Raw genomic sequence first — 7267 nt, forward strand, 5'->3', positions numbered from 1 at the left:
CTCTCTCTCTCTCACTCTGGCTGAGTCTCCATCTGGAGCGCGGAACCCGCCATGCTTACTAATTATGCCTGGGCTTCTAAGATCCTACTGGGGAGGCCTCAGTGTCTCCTCTCCTTCGGCAGAACGGAAGGACGCCTGCGGCCTACGTAAGTGGTGCAAACTTCTTGTCTTGAAGTTTTATTGGTCTCCCGCGTAAACCAAGCTACTCAGCCTCTTTTCTCCACTGAATTTTCCTACTGAGCTATCCTTATTCTATTACTCTTTATATCTTTGATGAATATTTAAATAGTCGCCTAAGCCGTCTCCCCTTCGAATACCCTGGATCAGCCGGGGCTGGTCCCTGGCATAGTACAATGAAAATATCCTTCCCTGAAAATACAGGCTGAGTTCTTATTAAGTATCAGCCCCTATGCCACATACATTATGCACCCAATTATCATGCAACCCCATGAGGCAAATGTTATTACTCCCAGTTTACATAGACTCATTTGTAACTCATTTTTCATTCCGAAAAAGTATATTGAACATCTGTTGTCTCTGTTGCTAAACTAGGTGCAGTGGTTTAAATACAGACACAGTTGCTGTCTTCAGACTTTATAATACAGCAAGAAAGACAAGCAGAAATAAGTTACATAATCACGTAACGTGATGTAAAAGGACACTTGTTTTGAAAAGAATAAACAAGTGGCTGAGAATGAAGGGGACCTATTTTAAAAGTTAGGGTTGTCAAGAGAGTTACTTCAGTTCAGTTCAGTCGCTCAGTCGTGTCTGACTCTTTGCGACCCCATGAATCGCAGCACGCCAGGCCTCCCTGTCCATCACCAACTCCCGGAGTTCACCCAGACTCACGGCCATCGAATCAGTGATGCTATTCAGCCATTTCATCCTCTGTTGTCCCCTTCTCCTCCTGCTCCCAATCTCTCCCAGCATCAGAGTCTTTTCTAATGAGTCAACTCTTCGCATGAGGTGGTCAAAGTACTGGAGTTTCAGCTTAAGCATCATTCCTTCCAAAGAAATCCCAGGGCTGATCTCCTTCAGATGGACTGGTTGGATCTCCTTGCAGTCCAAGGGACTCTCAAGAGTCTTCTCCAATACCACAGTTCAAAAGCATCAATTCTTCGGTGCTCAGCCTTCTTCACAGTCCAACTCTCACATCCATACATGACCACAGGAAAAACCATAGCCTTGACTAGATGGACCTTTGTTGGCAGAGTGATGTCTCTGCTTTTCAATATGCTATCTAGGTTGGACATAACTTTCCTTCCAAGGAGTAAGCGTCTTTTAATTTCATGGCTGCAGTCACGATCTGCAAGAGAAACCAGTCATGCGTAAAGCAAGAGAAGAGTATTCCAGGCTGAGAGAATAGCAGGAGCAAAGATTATTAGGCAGGAAAATTTGGCATTTTTAAATTGTGGTAGAAAATGCATGATATAAAATTCATCATCTTAACCATTTTATACTGTATAGTTCTGTAGTGTTAACTACATTTACTTTATTGTGCAACAGATTTCTAGAAATTTTTCATGAAAAATTCAAACTCTGCACCCATTGAACAACTCCCCAGTTTTCCCTCTCTCGAACCCCTGGCAGTGAAAACTCAACTTTGTTTCCATGCATTTTGCTACTTTAGATAACTCATATAAGTGTAATAATACGATGTCTTATTGTGACTGGCTTATTTCACTTAACACAATATCCTGAAAGTTCATCCATGTTGTAGCACATATCAGAGTTCCTTTTTCTAAAAACACTAATACTTTTTTAAAAAGTATATATAATATACCACATTTTCTTTATCCGTTCATCCATCAGTGGATGTTTGGGTTTCTCTACCTCTTGGCTACTGTGAATAGTGCAGCTGTGAACATGCGTGTGCAAATATCATTTGGAGATCTTGCTCTCAGTTATTTTAGATATAAAACCAAAAGTGGGATAGCTGGATCATATGGTAATTCTATCTTTAATTTTTTTTTTCTTTTTTGAGGAACCTCCATACTGTTTTCCATAGTGGCTGCACCAATTTACATTCCCACCAACAGTGCACAGGGTTCCAAATTCTCCACCTCTTCAGCAATACTTGTGAGGGCCCAGGCTGCCCAATCCCTGCTGAAGAGGTGCATATTGCACAGGTATGTGAGGTGAAGCTCAAGGTGGCTGGGGATCTAGAAGAGGGCAAGGGTCTGGAGAGACAGGTCAATGTGAGCAGCATTTTAGGGATCAAGGCATATACATAATCCAAAACCCTAATCTACCCAATTGGGATATTCCCTCAGAAGACAGATTTCCAGATGATTGCTGCCTTGGGAGGGAAGGACTGGGCGGACTGGTTAGAGTATCATTCAATCAAGAGACACCTGGGAGCTCTGGTTGCTAGAAAGGCCTGGAACCCGTCAGGCACCAAGTCCAAATGGGGGCTGACTCTCACCAGTTTAAGGCTGCCACCTCATAATGATCTTTAGGGCGTGGGCTTCTTCCTGGAGGCTGTGCAGGTGGTGGGGATGATACTATGCAGGGCCCTGTGGGGCTCCTGGGCAGAAGGCCTTATGTGTCCCCTGTTTTTTGGATTACAGGAAACAGCCTTCATTCAGCCTCCCAGACCTTCCCTGAGTTCCAATGGGCGGATTCAAGCAGTTGTTAATTAGGGAAGGGAGGGGATGAGAGACAACAGACTGTCAAGAACATCCCTGGGGCAAGGTCCTCTTTCCACATCAAGGGATATACACAATGCTGCTACTGCTAAGTCACTTCAGTTGTGTCAGACTCTGTGTGACCCCATGGACCGCAGCCTACCAGGCTCCCCCGTCCCTGGGATTCTCCAGGCAAGAGTACTGGAGCGGGGTGCCATTGCCTTCTCCGGATATACACAATATCTTTGAGCTATACTGCAGATACTGAAAACCCCTCCAGGTGGGAGATTAACAATTAATGTTGCTATGCTGTCCACAAGCATGTAGACCCCAGGCCAGTTGGACCTGAAGGTTGATTATGCTCCTACTTAACTCACCACCAACCCATCAGAAGAATGTCCGTGAGCTGACCACGCCCTCTTTGAACAATTACTATAAAATTTCTCACCGTTTTCTCCAAGTTGGGACTCAGAGTTTTGAGGGTGGTAGTCTGCTGTGGCTCCCTTTGCTTGGCAAAGTAATAAAGCTATCCTTTTCTACTTCACTCATAACCCTGTCTCAGAGATTCAATTCGACACTGGCGTACAGAGAAGCTGAACTTTCAGCCTCTGGGACTGGCCAGATAGAGCACCACAGACCTGGAAGCCCTGGAAGAATCCACACAAGGACTAAAATGGAATGTTGTTCCAATTCTGAGCAAACCACATTCCTGTTCTCAGATGAGTCATGAATAGTCCTCCCTCTCTTTACTCAATTCCCTCTCTTTTACCCTGGCCCACCATAAATGTGGTGTCTCAACCCAAGTTGAGTTGAGAAGTTGATTTCTGAATTAGCTTCCCACCTCTCCATTCTCTGGCCACTGAATAAAGCTGTGCTGTTTCACTCTCACCATAGGTTTTGTTATTGGCTGTTCAAATCTGAATGGAAAGAGAACCTTTCAGGCAGGGTGCTTTGACTGAGCTAGGGGCCAGGTGGAGTTCCATACAACCAACTCAGTGACAGCCAGGAATCTGAAACAAGGCAGGTGTTAGGAGGTGCAGGTCAATGGAGTGGGCTCTTAAGGATGTAAGTCATCTGCCTAATTCCAAACACTAACCTACACAAATACGCATATTCCCTCTAAAGGTAGAGCTAGAGGAATCTGGTCTTAGCAGGGTGTGGCTGGGCAGGCTAGCCAGAGTATCCTCCAATAGGACACACTGGGAACTATGCTGGAGAAGCCCAGGACTCCATCAGGCAGCACGTCCAAATGAGGACTGAGTGTCACCAGTTTAAATCTGCCACATCAGAGGAGTTTTCAGGTAGTGGGCTCCCTTTACCCTTGAGATTATGCAGGTGGTTGGGAACTGGCCTGAGCTTTATGGGCCTGGAGGGCTCTGGCTGCCTGAGGCCAGGTGAAAGGGTTTGTACTGGGCATGATCATTCAGCAAGATCAGCGTGGCCGGGAACCCGAAACAGAGCAAGTGTTAGGGGTGGCCAGGATATTAATCCTCTTATCAGACATATGACTTGCAAGTCCCCTGTCCCCCCAATAGGTTGCCTTTTCACTCTTGTTTCCTTTGATGCACAGAAGTTTGATGTAGTCCATTTTGTACATATTTGCTTTTGTTGCCTGTGTTTTGGTGTCATATCCAAGAAGTCATTGCCAAATCCAATGTCATGAAATTTTCCTCCTATGTCTTCCTCCAGGAGCTTTGTAGTTTTAGGTCTTAACTCAGAATGGATTAAAGATGCAAATGTTATTTTTGTATATGGTGAGAATAGGGTCTGATTTCATTTTTTTGCATGTGCATATCCAGTTTTCCCAATACCAAGGAGTTTGGTATTTTTGTAGATGATGGAGCAGGCCAGTGTGGCCAAAGTATTAGAGTTTCAGCTTCAGCATCAGTCCTTCCAAAGAATATTCAGGACTGATTTCCTTTAGGATGGACTGGCTAGATCTCCTTGCAGTCCAAGGGACTCTCAAGAGTCTTCTCCAACACCACAGTTCGAGAGCGTCAATTCTTTGGCACTCAGCTTTCTTTATAGTCCAACTGTCACATCCATACGTGACTACTGGAAAAACCATAGCCTTGACTAGACAGACCTTTGTTGGCAAAGTAATGTGTCTACTTTTTAATATGCTGTCTAGGTTAGTTATAGCTTTTCTTCAAAGGAGCAAGCATCTTTTAATTTCATGGCTGCAGTCACCATCTGCAGAGATTCTGGAGCCCCCCCAAAATAAAGTCTGTCACTGTTTTCACTATATAGGGTCTTTTATACCCTATATAGATAACTAATCATCAAAATGTTTTTGTTCTTCCTAGGAACATCTCTCATATTATCACTTCTTTTCAACTGTAACAAACTTGGTTCTCCATTGGCTTCTTGCAGCTGGACAAGTTCAGTCCAAATGCTTGGAACAGAAGAATTCTATTCTTCTCAAAACCTGACCTTCACTTTAGTTTCTAGCTTTATCTTCTGCTGCTCCCCTTCCACTTTAACCTGCCCAACCACACCCTTCCTCTCATGTTTATGCTCTGTTCTTTTCCTGTTGCTACTGTAGCAAATTAACAAAAACTTGGTAACTTGAACAATACAAATGTATTACCTTATAGTCAGCAGCCTGAAAGTATCGACTAAAATCAAGGTGTCCACAGGGCTGTGCTCCCTCTAAGACTCTAGAAAAGTATCCTTTTCCTTGACCTCTGCAGCTTCTAGAAGCACTTACTTTGACTCATGGTCCTCCTCCCCCATCATCAAAGCTAGCCACACTAAGCCAGTCCTTCTCCTCATGCTACCACCTATCTGGTTCTGCCTCCCTCTTCCACTTCTTCCACTTTTAAAGACTCTTGTGATTACACTGGGCTCATCTGGATAAACTAATCTCTCTATTTTAATGTAAGCTGATTATCTTACCCTTTGCCATGTAACCTACCATATTCACATTTGGGGAATTAGAACATGAACATCTTTGGAGGGACATTATTCTGCCTAACACAAACTCTTTCCCATCCTCTGCCCCCTAAGTTGTCAGAAGTGATTTTAATTATCTATTCCTCATTTTGCAACAATCAATTAATTGAATGTTATTACAAAAATCCTTCTGTTTCAATTAAGTAAGACTAACTGCCAATTACACATTCAGAGGTCTGGATTTATATTTTTAGGGAAAAAAACTCACAATATTGAATGTCTCTATCTAAGCTCAGTTAACATTTTAAATCATACTGGTTTGAAAAGATACATGTACCCCAATGTTCATAGCAACATTATTTACAATTGCCAAGATATGGAAGCAACCTAAGTATCTATTAACAGATGAGTGGATAAAGAAGATGTAGTATACACACACACACAGTGGATGGAATACTACTCAGTCATAAAAAATGGCAGTGAAATATTGCCATTTGAAGCAATGCAGATGGACTTGGAGGGCATTATGCAACTGAAATAAATCAGTGAAAGACAAATGCTATATGGTATAACTTATATGTGAAATCTAAAAGGTACAGCAAACTAAAGACTACAATAAAAAAGTAGATTCAGAGATGTAGAGAACTAGTGGTTACCAGTGGGAAGAGGGAGGAGAGAGGGGCAAAATAGCAGTACAGGATTAAAAGGTACAAACTACTGGGTATAAAATAAGGTACCACGGATTTGCCTGGTAGTCCAATGGTTAAGAATCTTCCTGCTAATGCAGGGGACACAGGTTCAGTTCCTGCTCTGGGATGATGCCACATGCCAAGGGGAACTAAGTCTGTGCACCATGACTATGGAGCTTGTGCCCTAGAGCCTACAAGCTGCAACTACCGAAGCCCACAGGCCTTAGAGCCCATGCTCTGCAACAAGAGAAGCCACCAAAAAAAGAAACTCGTGCATCACAGCTAGAGCGTAGCCCCCACTCCCTGCAACTAGAGAGAGCCCGTGGATATCAATGAATATTCAGTGCAGCCCAAATTAAAAACTAACTAAGTAAATAAGCTACAAGGATATATTGTACAATATAGCCAATCTGTATGCAGGTCAGGAAGCAACAGTTAGAACTGGACATGGAACAACAGACTGGTTCCAAATAGGAAAAGGAGTACATCAAGGCTGTATATTGTCACCCTGCTTATTTAACTTATATGAGAAACACTGGACTGGAAGAAACACAAGCTGGAATCAAGATTGCTGGGAGAAATATCAATAACCTCAGATATGCAGATGACACCACCCTTATGGCAGAAAGTGAAGAGGAACTCAAAAGCCTTTTGATGAAAGTGAAAGAGGAGAGTGAAAAAGTTTGCTTAAAGCTCAACATTCAGAAAACGAAGATCATGGCATCCAGTCCCATCACTTCATGGGAAATAGATGGGGAAACAGTGGAAACTATCAGACTTTATTTTTTTGGGCTTCAAAATCAGTGCAGATGGTGACTGCAGCCATGAAATTAAAAGACGCTTACTCCTTGGAAGGAAAGTTATGACCAACCTAGATAGCATATTCAAAAGCAGAGACATTACTTTGCCAACAAAGGTCCATCTAGTCAAGGCTATGGTTTTTCCTGTGGTCATGTATGGATGTGAGAGTTGGACTGTGAAGAAGGCTGAGCACCGAAGAATTGATGCTTTTGAACTGTGGTGTTGGAGAAGACTCTTGAGAGTCCCTTGGACTGC

Source organism: Bison bison, unplaced genomic scaffold (assembly GCF_000754665.1).
Source record: "Bison bison bison isolate TAMUID 2011002044 unplaced genomic scaffold, Bison_UMD1.0 scf7180017851926, whole genome shotgun sequence".
Lineage (NCBI taxonomy): Eukaryota > Metazoa > Chordata > Mammalia > Artiodactyla > Bovidae > Bison > Bison bison.